General features: G+C 39.5%; 1 pseudogene; it reads left to right on the top strand.

Annotated features, from left to right (window-relative positions):
- The window catches only part of LOC122667456, a 48,828-nt pseudogene extending 30,533 nt beyond the window's left edge, over positions 1 to 18,295 (top strand).
- The last annotated feature ends 311 nt before the right edge of the window (positions 18,296 to 18,606 follow it).

The raw sequence follows: 18,606 nt of genomic DNA, 5'->3' as shown, positions 1-18,606 counted from the left end.
CATGGTTTTACTTCTTCAATTCGCACATAAGCTTCTGAAAACGACCACTAAGAATTAATTAGGATGAAATAAATAAGTCCATATACAGTTTTAGTGCTATCACAAAACAAATTTATAGAAATAGAAACTGAAGGTCTATCAATTGAAACCTCCATAAGAGAAAATGCCACCCAAATACATCAAACTCCAGCCATAAAACTTGAACGAAAGAACATGAAATATACCTTTTGAAAGGGTATTGATAGTTCTGGTCCCATCCGATACTTAACCGATATTTCAGTACTGGTGCCATTGGGAATCTCGTCCCAGAACCATCCCGTCCCATTTATTATTCGGTACCAAAATCAGATCCCAGTACCATCCTGTTTATTAATGGGACGGTTCCTGGTTCTGGTCCCAAATTGACACCCTTACCTTTGGAGTAACAGAAGGCTACGCCTCTTTCCGGCGACAGATTCTGGTTCTTAGCCTGCCTCTAGAGCGAGAACGACCGTCAATCTGGCGTTGCACAGGCGGGAGAGCTTCATGGCTTACATCCAAATCTACACCATCTTGGAGATTCAGAGCAGCATTCGAATGGACTTTGGGAGTGCAGAGGCTGGATTCATGTCCAGAAGATTTGCATGCCAAGCAGTGAGGCTGCTTCCAATCAGTGCACCTCTTGGTCAAAGGAGAAATCTTCCTCCTCTTTCACCATGATGAAGGCAGGTAGAGGGTCTTCCGCAAAAACTTTTATACAAATCCTCGCGAATGCCAACCTATCCTTCTTCATGGTTCTCATATCGGAGAAAAGGGGTTCCCATGACTGAGCTGACAGTACTAAGGCCCTCAGTACACCAGTAGTGGAGGGGCAGCCCAGGAAGGGAAACCCAGAGAGGAATAGTGGAGAGGTCAACTCGCCGGAGTTGTAGATGACGGTTCCACTGTCGCAAGAAAATAGGCTTCTTCCCAACCAGCCAAGGACCACCCACAAGGGCACGAACCTTATCAACCCCAGTCGAGAATTTGAAGATGAAAACACCATTGTCCAGAAGATAAATATCCAAACTACCTTGAGCACGCTATTGCTTGGAGAGGGAAAGCTTGACAATATGAAAGGGCAGCCGGTTGCCTAGAAAGTGTCCGACGAGGCAATTCTCCCACAGTTTGGCTTCAGTTTCAAGGAAATCAGGTGGGCAGAGAGCCACCTTGGATGAGCCAACAGAAGGGGCAACAAAGTGAAGAGGGAGGCCATTAGAGTGGTTTGCAGAGGCTGTAGCGAAAAGGGAGCTCCAAGAAGAGGTAGACTGGGCAGCAGGGGAGGGGAAGGGGAAGGGGAAGGAGGAGAAGGCGGAGGAGCGGTTCTAGACTTCTAGGGGATGATGGCATACCCCTATAGAAGGAGCAAGGAAGGAGAAGGAGATTCAGGCCGGCCAGGATGGCCAACACTCAAGAAGACCAGAAGGGAGCAGTGTCATTTCCAAAAACCATAGCCTTTGAAAGCTACCTAGTTGTCTTTCATTAATTTAATATTTGTGATTCCAATTGGGTTTTGTTTTCTTTGTCTAGGAGATAGGAATATAGGATCAATGTATTGGAACTCCTATGATTGTTTAGAGTTCTAAGAGTGTTTTTAGTACTTTTTTATATAACCAAGAGGCCACAACAGCCTCTTCTTCTTCCCCCACCCCAGCCCCTCCTATGTAATGAAATTCGTGGGTTGCTGTTACAGCATCTAGAACATTGTAAAAAATCCTCTTCAAGAAACCCTTGTGAGATACAAGTAGCTGTGGGACTCAGCATTTGCCAAGGTGGGGCTCCTTTGGCAGGCTTAGGTTGACTCCTACGGCTGGTAGACTGGTGGGACTCCAGTTCTACATCTATCTGTCCATCTCCATCAATCTTCACCACCACCAGCATCATCTCTATATCAGATCTGATTCTCCATCTTCCATCCCTTATATTTGCTATAGTTCCCAAGATCTGAACCAGATCCTGAAGCCCATAATCCCTTTATCAATCAACTTATAACCTATTTCTTTTCCACCGACCTTGGCTATTTGAGCTGCGGGTTCAGAGTTAGCCAGTTGAATAAGTCTTTCCCGTCTGATCTCAGGATCAAATCTTCAGCATTGAGATGCTTAACGCAGCCGTTCCAGTTTATTGCACTGCAATCAAAGGTGCTTTGGCCGCGGTGCACGCTCTACTCGCTACCCCATAAAAGTCCTATCAAGTTAGTATTCTCATCTAGATAGATCCTGGTATGCTAAGCCTACCCTGCTCCACATCAACCAATCTTCAATTAGGAAAAAACCATGAAATCCCAGTTTTCGAGCACATAAAGCTCCCACGAATGCTTCTTTCACGTTCTCCCACGAATTCTGAGCATATGGGAAAAATGGGGGGGGGTTAATTTCGACTTAAAATGTGGGAGATATGGCCATTGGAAGTTGAATCCACGAAATGGTATCTTCCCAGGGGGGGCGCAATTTGAACCTTTTAATTAGAGCTCGTGACAATAGGAGACATCACACCCGATCAGCTGCAACTGTGGCTGTTGGATCAAGGCTCCAAAATGGGTGGCAGATGGTGGCCATTAGATCTTGTGGTGTACCAAATGTTGTCAATACACCTTAACTTAGGACCACAGAAGGTCTACAAGTGAGCATGCCTCATAGTCACGAGATTAAAACCATGGGCGACGATCCAGATTCCTTTAAAAGGAATCATAAATGTACCAATAAAGCATGTGCGCATTGGCCATTGGAAGATGATTCTGTGCTTTGCGGACTACCACAGGCTATACTTCTGATCAATATGGTGTTGCACGCAAGAATATAAGCCATTTTAATGTTGTGCCTTGATATGAGCCGATGAATCATATATCCAGATCTAATGGCTGTCAAGATTCTGGAAGTGTAAATTTAAATTGCATCGACTGGGGTTGCAAAAACTACCCGAGAGCAAACATTTTGCTCACTCACTTAGAGTAATTTTTGAAAACAAGTGAGCCAAGTGCATGATGGCCCTCACGTGCATGCTGCTGCAAGGCTGCCATGCCGCGACCTGGAACGCCCCTGTGCATCCCCGAGCCACATGCGACCCCTGCTGCCTTGAGGGTTGAGCTCCTAAATAAGACTTGCAGCCTATGTGGCTTGGCTGCTGCCTATGATGACTCACTCACTTGACCGAGGGTGACTCCACCGCATCCCTGCTGCCATGCTACATGACCTTGGGCCGTAGCCTTGCCATGTGTGACCAGATGTCCGAGCTAGTTGTGCCATGCTCGGCCATCTGAAACCCATGTAATCATATGAACCCCATGAAGGCAGCTACTGTGGCTGCCATGTGGCACCCCCTGCCATGCCATGTTTTTTTAACGTAGCCACACAGCCACTGTGCACACTTGCACCCCATTTTTTTTTTAATTGTGTCACCACATGCCATCACTTCACTTGTTCCATCACATGTCACCTCATTTACGCATTTCCACACAGATATGCACGTCTGTCCTTCCCAGACACTTGGGAACACTGCCACAATACCGAAGATGTTGCCAACAATGACAAGACACCTCCAAATTTGTCCCAGTTGCCCAACAAATTACAGTGTCTTATTGGTGGTTTTTCTTGATATTGGCTTTTTGCCTTTCCACTGCTTAGATGGGGTTTCTGTGTGGGTAGAAGCATTGGCTTGTGCAGTCTGATTAATGTTTTTGTGAGATCTTAATTCGCGACTGCCTCATGATTCCATATTATAGTTTACGAAATGAACTATTCAGGATTTTTGTCAAGCTATTTTGTATGGTCCAACAGTGTTGTGAGTATGTCAATCAATCATTAATTCTCACTAGTAACATCTAAGTAGTTATATTCAGGTTCAAGTTTTATGATGAGCGGGTAACAAAAGAAGATATGAAGAGGGCCTTCGAAGAGCAGTATGGTGGTAAGGAAATGGTAATATTCTTGCAACTTATATGCTTATAAGTGCACTTTCTGTAAGGATCCTTCAGTTGACATTTCATTTTAACATGTGCTCATTCTTTTCACCTTTTCTCTGAACAATTACCATAGCGAAATCTTGGCTTCAGCAACACTCCGTTTGACTTCAAGAAATTCACCAATGCCTACATGCTTGTCTATATACGTGAAAGTGACAAGGAGAAAATAATTTGTAACGTGGATGAGAAGGACATAGCTGATCACCTTAGGGTAGGATACTTGTCGTGGAAGAAAGAAAAGATAAAAAGAGAGCACAAGAAAAGGGAAAAGGCAGAGAGTCATCTTTATACAATCATAAAGGTAAATATATGTAACATGGCTTTTTGAATCATTGATCGTCTACCCAGAGGTGGTAGAATTGGTGAAACAGTTGCTTTTCTTGCTATGTAGTTGTTTCAACCTAACTTCTTTTACTAAGTGGTTGTTTCATACTATTAGGTTGCACGAAATGAAGATCTCATCGAGCAGATTGGGAGGGTTATTTATTTTGATCTTGTGGATCATGATAAAGTCAGGTGCTTCCGTATTCAAAAAAAAGTTCCATTTATCCTTTTCAAGGTATACAGTAAGTGTTTGCATTGCATCTCATTAAGTTTAGCCTCAAGGGACAAGGATTTGTTGAATTGAGTTGGTTCTTGTTGAAATAATTTCGGGGGCTTATTTTCTATTGCCACATAGAGTGGTTGTTGACGTAACTAGTTGGCATTTTTTTTTTTTTTTGTGTGAATAAAAATATATTACCAAATCAAGAGAACCAGAAAGGGGGAAGGGGAGAATACACAGAGAGAGAGAGAGGGGGGGGCGCAGAACTATACAAAGACACCTGCCCCCGAAAGTTATCATGAATCTAGCACATATATTGCTTTTTTTCTTGCTGCTTTTTCCCTCTTAAAATAAGTTATCATGAATCCAGCGATAGATGCATTGCTTACTTCTTGATGCTCTCGATTAAAGAACAAAAAGGCGGGTGACCTACTCCTCCACTTTACATTCAAAGTGATATTACACAGTAATTGTCATACTGATTTTTGTTGATGGGGCCCTTTTCGTGTGTGTGTGTGTGTGTGTTTGTCCATCAGCTGAGATATGAATTCTGTAGGTTTTGAATGAATTAGATTCATTGCTTTGGTTAGGGCTCCTTCACTTGATGAGGAGAATGAAAAGGGTTTGAGTATAGATTTTAAAGCATTGATGAGAAAGCTATTGTTTTTCTCCATGTATCCCACTCCAAATTTTGACTTGGGGTTGTAATTATTTTAATTGCTTGTTTCGTTTGGTGAAGGCAGCCATTCCCTTCAGCGGACTACTCTTTACTTAGCCAAAATGTTTCGCCTTCTGAAGTATGCAATGTGAAATTCTACAATCAATATGCCCTTTGTGATGTCATGAAAGAGAAAGTCGCTTACTTAATTGTTGTTTTGGGAACCATTTCTCGTTGTTGCGCTTCTATTTTGGCACGCATTGTTTTTAGATGATGCAAAGCTTTCTTAGATGTTTTTCCTCTCTCTCAATGCTGGGTTGATGTAGGAGCACTTCCTTGGACTGGGCCGAGCCTGTTTGAGAGGCCCTACCGAGTACCTGTCCTGAATTGAAATTTGGGTCTAGTAGGATAATTAGATATCTATTTTCTTTATTAGATTGATTTGTAATCTTCTTATTTTTGAAAGTTTAGCTACGTAGGATATTTGGTTTCCCAGTTTGATTTATTCTTAGTTTCCTAGTTAAGAGTTTTTAATTTTTAGGAGTCTTTTTTTATATATATGTAATGCAATGGAGCATGATCGCCGGTTGATTGAGAAAGAATTGGTTTTGAGTTACTGTGGTGTCCTTCCTGTATTCTTTATTTTCTTCTTTTTATTTCTGTTCTATTTTTCCCATATTGCTTGCATTACTGGTTGGGGGGGGAAGAAGCCGTTAGATCTCCCTGGATATCTGCCCATTCTACCTGAGATATTGGGCAAAGGATTCCCTTCCATGGGCGTCTTAAACCGTAGGACACCCCCCATTCCTTTCCTGTTGTGAGAAATATACCTGCAACCGAGACTGGTTCCCAAACTTCTGCCAAGTTCCATGTCCAATATTTCTTATCAGCCCTTAGGTTGCTGATTGGAATAGAGTTAAGAGTTGGCAGACTCTCACCAAATCCTGGTTCGATTGGAGACCCCATTGAAGTGTTCTAACATATGATTCAAAGATCCCTTTTACCGCTGGTTTCTGGTTTTGTGTATGGCTGAGAGATCGTGAGGTTGAAGACGACCCTTTCCCCCACGATTCATTTCCTTTATTTTATTCCTTCATTTTCCTTTAATGCCGCTAACTATCTCTCTTATCCCCTTATTGTCACACCCTGGCCCATTTCATAAGGGCCAAGTGTGACTGGATGTCTCTGGCATCCAACCAATCCACCAGGATCGCAAGTGCAGTACTCTATTTACAATAATTATCACAATATATAGAATTTAAACGCAGCGGAAGCAATTTAAATACTAGAAATAAAGGCAGTAATAAAGAAAACTAGTGATAATGCAGTTATATATATTAAGTGAAGTTTGAGTTACATAGACAATCTCACACAGTAACCCAAAACAAAAGATATATCCATAGTTGTCAAGGCGTTGCCTAGGCAGCGCTTAGGCGTCCTTGCGGTATTTTATGGGCTAGGCAGTGCTACGCTTTCCATGAGTCAAGGATGGCGGTCGCTCTGACCATATAGGCGTCGCCAAGGTGGTCAAAACGATGCCTTGGTGCGCCATATGGGCTGAGCGACCGCCATCCACGACTCTGGTTATTTTATTTTTGTTTTTTCATGTTCTATTTTTTTATTCTTTTTGCTTGCTTTTTATTGGTTTGTGTATAAAGAGTCTAATGTACGCTGCTAGATGGGCTTATTTAGTTTTAAAATGTTAAATACTTAAAAGTTAAAAATCTATCTGAAAGTATAAACGAAAAAGTGAAAACCTAAATTTACTCTAAAGCCTTCGTCTCCTGCAACTCTTCGAGTCTTCATCTCCTCCAGTTTTGGCAAGCGGCAACATCAACTCGAGTCTTCATCTCCTCCAGTTTCGGCAAGCGGCAACAAAGACTCGACTCATCTTCTCTTCTAGTTCCGGTAAGTCTCTAGTCTCTTTCCTAATCTTCTTCTTCTTCTTCTACTTCTCTAATCTTTGTAACTCTGTTTTCCCTTTTTTGTTTTTTTTTTTATTTATTTTAACGACCGCTGGCTGCTACTGCTTCCCCAACACAGCATCTCTACTCTTCTGGTTCTACTTCCGCCAACTGACACGTGACTCTTCTGGCAAGGTAAGCCCCTAGTTCCCTACTCTTCTTCTCTGTTTGAGTGTTTTGCTTGCTGCTTTTGTTTTTTAAATGCCTGCTGCTTCTCTCTCTTTTTTTTTTTTTACTTTTTATGTTAACGCATGTTACAGGCCCTGCTTCTCTGTTTTTTTATTTTATTTTGATGCCTACATGTTATAGGCCTTGCTTCTCTCTCTCTCTGTTTTTTTTTTTTTTTTTTTTTTAAAAATCTTAACTCCATTGTTACAGCCTGCTTCTCTGTTATTTTTTTTCTATTTTAACGCCTGCTAGTCTGCTACAGCCTGTTGCTTCTCTCTCTTTGATGCTTCAATTAATCAATTCTGCTTCTTAGTTCTCAGTTCTTACCTTCTTCTTCTTCTTCTCTGTACTCTGTAGTTTGTAGTGGCTTAAATTTTATTTTTAATGATATAAGATATGAAATGTATTGAGTGTTTTGGAAGGGGGGGGGAGGGGGAAAACTAACACTAGAGTGACTAGATTGCCTTTACCGCTTAAGCTCCGCTTAGGCGGCCGCTTAGACAGGCCTCAACCGCCTTGGACCGCCATGCCGCCGTGACAACCATGGATATATCTACATTAGACTAAGTATACAAAAGTGTTTTATAAACAAAAAGATAGGGAGATAGCCTGGTTTGTCAGGCACTTCAGGAGAAAACACAGTAGTCACACGAGCACGAGACATCGTGCTCTACAGGAAGCAGAGTATCAACTCCATGACCTGTAGGAGGGTCCTGAGTAGAAGAAACTCCCACAGAAACACCAGCAACAACAATAGGATCATCTGAAAATAAAGAATTCCACAGGGGTGAGCTCCACTGAGCCCAACAAAGGAAAACATACAAGCATATGCAGATAATCCTTGATGAATGACCTAAATTAAACATGTTCCTAACATGGATACTAGGTCTCATGAGGTATAAGTACTACTGTAATAAAATGATAGCCTTGGTCCCGGAAACACATAACCAGACGTCGGTCACCCGAGCGAAACCATTTTACTACGGTGGAGACTCGGCAGCTCAGGCATCAAACTCTGACGCTAACGAACCCCTAGTGACTAACCCTACTATTTGTTTTCACTCCTGTAATGTTCTTCGAAAATGGGACAATGAATGGCATTATGGAATCATCCCTTCGAACCTACCACGGGTTATCCAACACCTCTCCCCTGTTGGTAAGGGCCGTAGTACTGGGTTATGCCAGTCCTAACCATATGTAGTCTAATATGATGGCATATGTTTCAATAAGAATAATACAATAAGCTGTCCAGTAACATCATCATAAACCATACAGTTCCAAGAACAATAATATGTGCAATGCAACATGTAGATGCATCCTAAATCATGCACATCTAATGCAAAGAAATAAAAGCTAATAAACTATATGAATAGAATTGTAGGAATGATGTATGATATGGCATACTTAACAAAACAACAATTAATTTCACAAACACACCAAAATTAAGGTCAAAATCCCTTACCTGAGATAGCAGACTAGCCTAGCCAGATAGAATCCCAAAACTCCAAGTAAACCACACAAAGAAAGAGTCTAACAGTCCTAGATAGACACAAAACATCATCAATTAGTTATGGAAGGAGCCCTAGGTCAAAGCCCTAACATTTGGGTTCAAACTGGGCCAAAATAGTGAACCGGATTGACACCAGGGACCCTACGGTCGACCGGTTGCAAGCCTGCAACTCTATCCGGTCCAAAAGTCAGAATTGGGGATTTTTGTTGTGTTCCTTGGATCTTGACGTGCAAAGGTTCAATTTCATGTTTCAAGGCTTATTTAAGGTGGGTTAGTAGTATTGGGTTAATTAAACCCAAAACCACATTTTAATTTGGGGATTTGTCTCAATTAATCAAATTTCCTATACTAGGGTTTAATAGGTTATAAGATTCAACTATAATTGAAGGATAAGAAGAGAAAATCAGGGTATCTTTCTATTTAAATCAAATTGGATCCAATCAACATGACAAAATTGGGGATTTGGTCAAGTTCTTATCAATCCCTTAGCTTAGGACTGAATTGGGTTTAAAACCCAAATGAAATTAAGAGAAATGAGAGGAAGAGTCAGGTACAGCAATTATATTCAAGGCCTACCTGAAACTGAAGATGTAATTGATGATGGCAGCGTTCAGCTTTCAATTCCAAGACCAACCTCCAAGCTAGGCTTCAAGTTCCAAGTGATAGCCCTTCTTTTCCCTTCTCTTTTCTCCTCTTTTTCTCTAACTCTGAAGCTGGATCGGTTTAGGTTTAGATGTAGGAATGAAATGAAGTTAAGGCTAAGTAACTCTTGTATAGTAGTGTATCACTAAGACAAAAACAGATTTTTAGAATGTGTTTTTATAACCTGATTTTATATAAATTAACTTCCTAATTAGCTATAATTAAGTCATATAAATGATGTCATGTGACATCAGTGGGAAGCCAGTGTGTATAGTCTAAGGAAAACTGGATTCCACTTTGGGGATGTGGGTCCCACAAGTGATAATTACCATTCTGCCCTTAATATTTATTTTAAACAAATTGGAACAGTATAATACTTACATTTCAGGCTATGCAATAGAGAGTTTCTGCATGTGTGCGTCCAAACATGTCTGACACATGTAGCTTAGATGCAGACAGCCTGCAAAACCCTCAGAGTCGAGAATGGCTTGCTGAGATGACTCCCTGGAATCCTCCATAGGTGAGTTAGAGAATTGATCTGCATCCTCCACTGATGCAGCCCACAGCATCGAGGCAACCGTATACACTGAACTAGAACCTAAAATCACACACAAGTTCCAAAGTTCAAATTTATAGTGGATTTAACACTTATATCACCCAATTGCCATTCAAATTCTTGTTTATTTCAAGTTTGCCACTCCCCTTTGAGAACTTGGTAAATTACAGATTTGCCACTTTTTCCTTATTACTCGGATATTTGGTATTTGGTGGGCCCATGGCGAACCCAACGGGGTATTTTATCCTTGGGATCGCATCATAGGGGACTTGATAATTAAATACAAGAGCAAGAATCAATAATGTCCCACCTTTACTCCTTTTTTTGGCGGTTGGGTGGGGATAAGGAAGGTGTTAAGTATAATATATCTTTCTAGTCCCCACCCCCGACAGAAGAAAAAAAGAATCAATGATATCCCCGGAAAACATTGAAGGGCCTACCCAGTGCACAAGGCTCCCACTACTGCAGTGTCTGGGGGGGGGGTAGATGTACGCAACTTTACCCCCCCTCCAATCACGAAGAGGCGGTGTCCTTGATCCCTGCAAAAGATTAGCAAGCATAATATAGTGTGGTACGTGGAGGTAAATGCCTGAGTATTCAAAGCAGACTCGTCTCTTGGAATTCAATCCAGCTTTAGTGAAACTTACGGGTGCTAAATTTTGGAGCCTGGACGCCATGGCGACGCCTTGATTACTATGATTGAATTAATTTTTTTCTTTTGTAAGTTTGAATTCAAACTGTTTTTTTAGGCTTTGCTAGTAGTTATGATAAATAAACTTTATTGGAGGGTTGAAATTATTGTCAAAACCCCAATTTCCCCGCCAAAGTATCTGTGGAACCCCATTAGTTTTCTTTAATATTTAAGCTCCCGGTTCTTGTTTAGGCGTTTATATCAACAGGGTGGTTGGTTCTCTAATGTTATTGCTTCCTAGAACATGGAAGACACACATTGTATAATTTGGAACCTTCCTTGTAGGTTGGACAGTTGATGGAGGTTTCAAATAAAGCGCTTAATGCAGAACTTAACTTATTCTTGGAAGTGATGCTTGGGCCGGTAATTTTTCTTTAATTTAATTTAATAAATTGTCAAGCTTGCTTTTGAGTCATGTATATTTGCACTCTCAGTTCTTCTCTCTAATGTCATATAAGGTCTGCATCCTATTCTTCCGCCGAACAAGACAAAAGACGATATTCTACTATTTTTCAAGCTTTATGACCCAGAGATAGAAAAGCTCTGGTGCTTAGTGTTTCTTGCCCTCCTACTGTTTCTTCTCAAGTCATTTTTTTGGGTAGATCAAATAACGTGATTGATTTTAATTTTGTCAGGTATGTTGGATGGTTTTTTGTTAAGGGTACTGATAAGCCTGTGGATATCCTAAAAAGACTAAATCGAATGGCTGGCTTTGACTCTTATGATGAAATTGAACTATATGAGGTTCATCTCTTGTCCTGTATGGCAATTTTCTTTCTTCCCTGTCTCACCAGGATGGAAAATAATTCCATCTAATGTCTGTTGCGGAATAGTGGCCTTTTTTTTTTTTTTTGGCGAACTCTACTTTGGTTATACAATACATCAGGTATTCGTTATTTATACAAGTTTCATGCCCATGTTTTTTTGCTGACCAGGAAATTAAGTTTCAGCCTAGTGTCAAGTGTAAACTTATTGACAAGGAACTCACTTTTCAATCTAGTCAGGTATTTACTATGTAGGGTTGATTCTATTGTTTTTTGTTGCTTGCATTTTCTGTGCTGATTAATATAATTTGTTTCCTTTGTTTACAGATTGGAGATGGGGACATTATTTGTCTTCAGAAGTCTTCTAGTTCTGATAGTTCTGGACAATACCCTTATCCTAATGTTCCATCATTTTTGGAATCTGTACATAATCGCCAGGTATGCCTTTTCTGCAATCTGATTAAGTATGAGTCTATATGGACTATGTATAAGCATTCACTTATCATACAGCATTTGGCAGCAAATTATGTACTAATGGTTATATTAGTTGTGTTAATAGTAGCATTGGCAGTTATTGTTGTAACTTGTAAGAGGAAGAAGGCATCCTTGAACTTTGATTGTAAAGTATATCATAATTGGCATTCTACAGTAAGGTTAGGTTAAACAATAATAGCTAATTCATTGGTATATTATATCATAAATCAACATTCTACAGTTCATGAGGTTAAACAGTAAAAGTTGATCAGTGTTATGCGCATGCAGGTTCTATATGATTATGACTTGTTCTAAATCTCGGTTTTGAGGCCGGTTTCGGCCGGCCTCAAAACCGAGACTTGCCAGATTTCGAGCGTGTCTCGGTCGAAACTTGGTACTTTTTCCAGGCCAACTCAAAACCTTGGTTTCGAGGCCTTGATTTTGCTAAGATGCCTATTTTTTACTTTTTGAACCCAATCCAAGCATTAGTTTCGCATAAAGAAGACTCAAAATGGTACTTGTGGTTTTGACCCAAGTTTGATGGTGTGTACTGTTCTAGGAAATGGTATCGAACCTGAAGCATCTCTTATGTATGCCAAATATCTAATGTAAAAATCGATCTCGAACCAGGGAAACCAGCGGGAGATCGATTGCAGCCAGGATTAACACGATATGGAAAAAATTAAATAACTAAAACTCTCCTTTTTTTTATTGTTGTTTTTTTTGTTTTTTTCCCTATTACATATGAAAGAACAAGAAGAGGGTATAGAGAAGAAGATAGAAGAAGGGGGTAGGGGGATGGGCTCTCTCAGCCCCGGGTCTCTAACCAGTGCTATCCTAGCTGTTGAACCATGGAATTTCTCCCATAACCAATGGCAACATGGCCTGAAAATTCTATTCTCCAAAATCTAATTCAAGTACAACTGATGGGGCCTATTTATAGCTTGGCCTAAGCTTCGCAAAATAGAAGATAGAAAATTGAAACTCCCTAAAATAGAAACTACTAAACCTATCAACTTATTTAAAATAGTAACTAACTAGAGTTAGAAACTACTAAGGCTTTATATATTAGCCTTCTAAAATAAAAGGAAGGACACTAAAATAGAAACCAAATAAATTAGAAAGTCTTTGAAGGCTTTATATATGAGCCTTCTAAAACGAAAGGAAGGACACTATAATAGAAACCAAATAAATTAGAAAGTCTTCGAACTAGCATTCAATCTCCACCAACTTGTCCATATCTGCCACCAAATCACTGTTCACGTGAACAGTAACTTCTTTTTTCTTTTCTTTTTTTAAATTTTTGTTTTTGCTGCCTTAGAAGATTGCTCCATGGAATGAACAAAAACTTACCACATCATCAGACCAGGCTGCCTCTCACAGCATTCAAATCCACAACCTTGCTGGCTGGGTTTGGGGCTTGTTCCTGCGGTTACATGGGCTTTGGATCTACATCAATATCATTTGAGTTTACTTAAGATATTATTCATAAATAAGCAAATACCCCCTTTTGAATCCATTAAAAATAGTTAGAATATCAAATTCCAAAACGATTAACAGTCAACCCCCCAATTCAAGAACAAAAACTAGATTTTCGGCCGTAGGTGAAATTTTCAACTTTCAAATTCTGGATTTTTTCTCAAATTCAAAAATTCCGTAAATCTTGTCATTATAGAACATCAGTAAAAACCAAAAGAGCGGCAAAATTATCTTTTTTTTGCTTTAATCAACATTGTGTTGAAAAACCCTAGCATTTGAAAGTTGAAAATTTCACTTACAGCCGAAAATCAAGTTTTTGTTCTTGAACATAGGGGTTGATTTTTTAACCTTTTGGAATTTTATTTTTTAACTTTTTGGAATTTTATTTTCTAACTATTTTTATTGGATTCAAATGGGGGTTGTATTTGCTTATTTATGAATAATATCTCAAATAAATGAAATGAAACATTTACTTAAATGATATTTGGCATAAATAAGGTGGTTCAACCAGGTTCAGGTCGAAACTCCCAAGTTTCGTCAAGTTTGATGGGGATAGGTGAATTTATATTGGTGGTCAAGTCGAAACTTGGGAAATTACCAAAATATGGCCAAACATTCAAAACCAGGCACAGAATAGTGTCACTCAAGGTTTCGTCTCGGTTTCTTGCGAAATTTCGATCGAAATTTAGAACTATGCTACTATGCCCTATAATTGCCAAATTTGAACTTTTGGGTGGTTCTTCTAGGGCATCGTAATGTAGCCAAGATAATAACATTGTGTTGAAAACTAACAAGTGGAACTTGAGTTTATGATTTGTCTGCAGCACCTCTTACGCTTTTGTGTCATGTCTGTATGAGTATGGGATCAACCGAGGAATCTAGGGTATGGCAGTATTCTTTGCAGTAAAATATGGGGATTTTGGCTACTGGTTTCCTCTAGGATGAGAGGAAAGCTGCTTTGGCTCTTTGTCTCTAGTTGGCATTTGGATTATTTAGAAAGGAAGAAACAAAAGGATGTTTAGAGGATGGAATAGATCTTGTTAGGATGTAACTTATTACTGTCATGAGAACAGCCAGATTTTGTGTCTCCTGGAGGACTTTCATGGGATTCCCATCAATTACTTCTTGTGCCAATAAGTATCTGTTTCAACTTTCAACCTCTATGGGTGCTCTTGCTCTTGCTCTGATCCAGATGTTGGGTTTCTCCCCCTCCCAATGCTTTCGACCTAAACTTTAATGCTGGGTCTTTGGCAACACTGCGCTGGCAGGACTTGGATGGTCTAGGAACTAAGATGGGAGTATTTTACTATCATTGCAGAGCTGGCGGTAGCAATAATGGTTCAGAGATTTCTGTGTGGATACTATTCTCAACACCTGATGGCGGTTCGCCCCAATCATAAATGGTTGAACTGCATATGAGGTGGTCCTTGGAGATGCATGCATCTCATTTGACAGGGGTAGGAATGTTTTATCTGTCTGCGGATGTGTAAGCCAACATAAGAAAACTGTACGGTGTTTTATAGAGTTCCCATTATTGTAATCTCGTCTTGAGGATGGGTTGCAGTGTTCCTTTTTCTTCTTGTTCTACTTTATGGTTGTGCAGCTTTCCTCTTTCACTTCTGTAAAATCTATTATTCATTGGAAGAAGTAGACGAAAAAAAAGGTGGCCTGAAAGAATGCTGGTCTTTAGAAATCAAAATCTTTTCTATCTAATTACGTATTACTTGTTATCATTTATTACTTCATTCTGAATATTTAAAGTCTTGACTTACATAATTTGATGATTTAAAGGTTGTTCATTTCCGATCTATAGAGAAGCCAGAGGAGGATGCTTTTTGTCAAGAGTTGTAAGCATCTGTGAATATTCCTCTCCCCTCTATCTATTTTCTTTAGGTGTTTTGCTTTTATTGTTATTTTTAACTGTTAAAGAACTTGTTTCAGTATGAAATTCTCTCAATTCATTCCTTTTTCTCCTTGCAAATTGCTAGGTCAAAGCTCGACACATATGATGATATTGTCAAAAAAGTTGCTTGCAGACTTTTTTTGGATGATCCATCCAAAATTTGTCTCATAGGCCATCAGTATTTATCTCAACAGCCATATTCCCGACCATATTTTCATGTGGAGGTGAAACATTTATCAGACATGCTGGAGGTCCACGGCAATCAGGTTGGTCATCAACCTGGAATCTGATTCTTTTTTTTTTGTTGGGTTTCATGTCCTTCCATTTTTGGTAACCTTTGAATGGCATAATTCTCAATTGGAATTATTTTTCGACAGACTTCAGATATCTTGTATTATGGAGAATTGGATATCCCTCTGTCAGAATTGCAAGGTTTGCTAACTCAGACATTTGCTCCGCCTGAAAAGGATGAGGTGAGTGTACAGATCTCAATGGTCATCTGCATGGTCCTTGGTTCTTCGTCTGATATTTTATTTGTTGCCTTTTTCTCTTTACACTTTAGAGGGGTATACATGCTATCCTTTTTCTGTACTGCTAGGTCCATTTTTAGTGGGATAAATGGTGCTTTTTTATTTTTTGGTTTTGAGAATTCCTCAGTCAGCATATTTCTTTTGGATAAGATTGTCTACAATCAGTTATCAGCCAAAATTAAATTGCATATACAGAAGAATTGCAGGTTCCAGAAAAAGAGTTTGTTATCTTATTTTTACTTGCTTTTTACTTGTGGTAAGGATGTCTAGTGGATGCGGTTCCAGATCTTTTGGCTGTATCGGCTTATTGTTATTTGTCCACACGTCCTGTACGCCATTAGTGGTTGACTGGGGGTCTTGAAAGAGTAAAATCTCAACTGTATGGTTTGTTGGATCTAGGTATTTGACTGAACTCTACATGTGGATGTTGAGGTGGCATATATGTTGATCCATTTTGATATCTTTCTCACTTCTCAGATCACACGTACATGAACTAAGTATCACAAACCATCATAAAATTCTTGCTATGTAGAGTACCCCCCCCCTCTCTCCTTTTTGGTAGGTAGGGGGATGAAAATGTAATGGTTCCATAGTAACTGATCTGATGGGTCCATAATATTTGAAAATGATTTGCTTCTCAGTACATCTAATAAATATTTGTTCTCTCTCTCTCTCTCTTGGTTCAGTGGAAGTTTGAAGATCTTGACATGATGTTTGAAGATCATGACATTGTATTCCCAATGTCAAGTAGGTCCATTTGAAACTGTTATTTATAATCTACTTTGTTTCCGCCTTTTATTTTATTCCGTGTGACCTGAAATGTTTTTTATCCCATCTTCAGATAACATATACCCATTGGGGGAATGGAAACAACATCTTGTACTGGAGCAATCTGACAGGGCTAATGTGGCCACCAGGGAAAGTGTAAGATCTTATCACTATTTTTTATGATTAGTGATGACTTGGGCAGATGGTGTGAAACATATTTTTTTTCTTCTCTAATATTTGATTGCTAAAAGAGTGCAGCAGTTTGCAGATACCCTAGATATTCCATTACTAGTAGTGATCTTGTCTCCAAATTTTGCAGAAGAGAAAAATCTGCCTTCTGAGAGAAAGTTGACAACCCTGCCAAAGCACTGGCTGAACCTTATGGCCTCCTTCCTGTACATAAGAAGATTTTGCATGGGGTTGTATGCAAGCTATATTTTGTTACTGACTATTTAGTTTAATTCAGTTTGCACTCTCATTAGATGTGTCTCGAGGTGATTTGGGGGTTGTACAGTTGGTTTGTTGATGCTGGGGATTCTCTAGCCTTCCAGTTTGTGTAAATGGAAAGTACATCGATCTCCAGTTCTTAGATTGTCCAATTAATGATTCCACTCTGGCCATGGTTTTGCATAGTGATTCGAATGACACAATGTTGGTGACATTTCTTAAATTCCCTTCCCCATTGGTGTTGTCACCATGTGATTGGACTTTTCTGTCATCTTTAACTTCCTATTGTATAGGATAAAATATACCTTCACCGGTACCAATCTCGGGGTTCAAATAACAGAGTAAATACACATCATCAACGTAGCTGTTTAACTTTCTGACCCTGGTTCTCTTAGCCAACTCATGCGTGATGACTTAGTCAATGATCTGTCCTATCTTATTAAAACCATATGAGAGTAAAACAAAACGAACTCATGGCTACCCCTTCTAGCTCCCTTGAGTGAGGTAACCAACCCTCTCTTTACAATCAGTCCAAACGTTTATCTCTTCCAACCTTTGCCTTTGTGTCTCTGGCAGTTTTTGTAATATATTTCAAATTTTCATATCATATGCGCTCTTTGCAAATTCATGATTCGTAAAAGCCACAAGTAACTTTGAGTTATATAAAGAAAATTAATGGCCATCCATCATCTTAAATTTTTATTTTTAATTTTTTTTTGTCATAGCTGACATCATAAATAATTACTAGACGATACACAGGAGATAAAAAAAAAATGTAAAATTAAAAGAAGAGCTTTATTAGAATTAGGACTGAGTTTTTAGAACAACACCTGATTTCATATTAGATTTGAAACTCTCTGTACAAAGACTAAGAGCCTGCCAAAAAACAAAAAAAAAAAAAGAAGGGATGTTCTAGGTATCCTAGCCACTGAGATAACGGTGGGCCCAATCAAGTTTCTCGTGGATTTAATGAACCTTGATTCGATTTAACTTCGAGAAATATAGTGTGAGGTTTTGAAATCTACTTTGCAGATGGTTTCGATTGGTGGGAGCTTGCCCAATTTGGAGGAGCCAATGCCAATACCACTTGGATTGCAAGACGAACAAAACTTCGTGGTCCGACGTCTCTTTGAAGAAGAAATTACAACAATAATTGAGTACAAGGAGTCGCTTCCAAGTCCACAGGATTTGATCCACCCAATTGTGTGGACATGTTGACAAATGGCGGGGAATCGTCACGTGTCCTCTACCTCATCTCTCTTTAGAGGTGAAGGAAGAGAGGTGAATTAAATGTTAGGAATCGTCACCTAGAATAGAATCTAAGATTCATGATGTGAATGTTATGATCCTTATGCAACGCCCTTTGAGGACTAAATTAGTCTATTGGTCTGTGTACGGGTCAAGCTACGGTCTGGGGAAAGTATTAGGCATCCCAGTTTGCCCGAACTTGTCGGTCTTTCTATTACTTGGAAAGGCAATGGCATAACATGCTTTGAAAAGAAAGTAGGATGCAAGGAGTACGAAAATTG

The sequence above is a fragment of the Telopea speciosissima genome, chromosome 7 (assembly GCF_018873765.1).
Source record: "Telopea speciosissima isolate NSW1024214 ecotype Mountain lineage chromosome 7, Tspe_v1, whole genome shotgun sequence".
NCBI classification, from domain to species: domain Eukaryota; kingdom Viridiplantae; phylum Streptophyta; class Magnoliopsida; order Proteales; family Proteaceae; genus Telopea; species Telopea speciosissima.
Note: the sequence above shows the minus strand (reverse complement) of the source record. Positions and strands in the feature narration are given on the sequence as shown.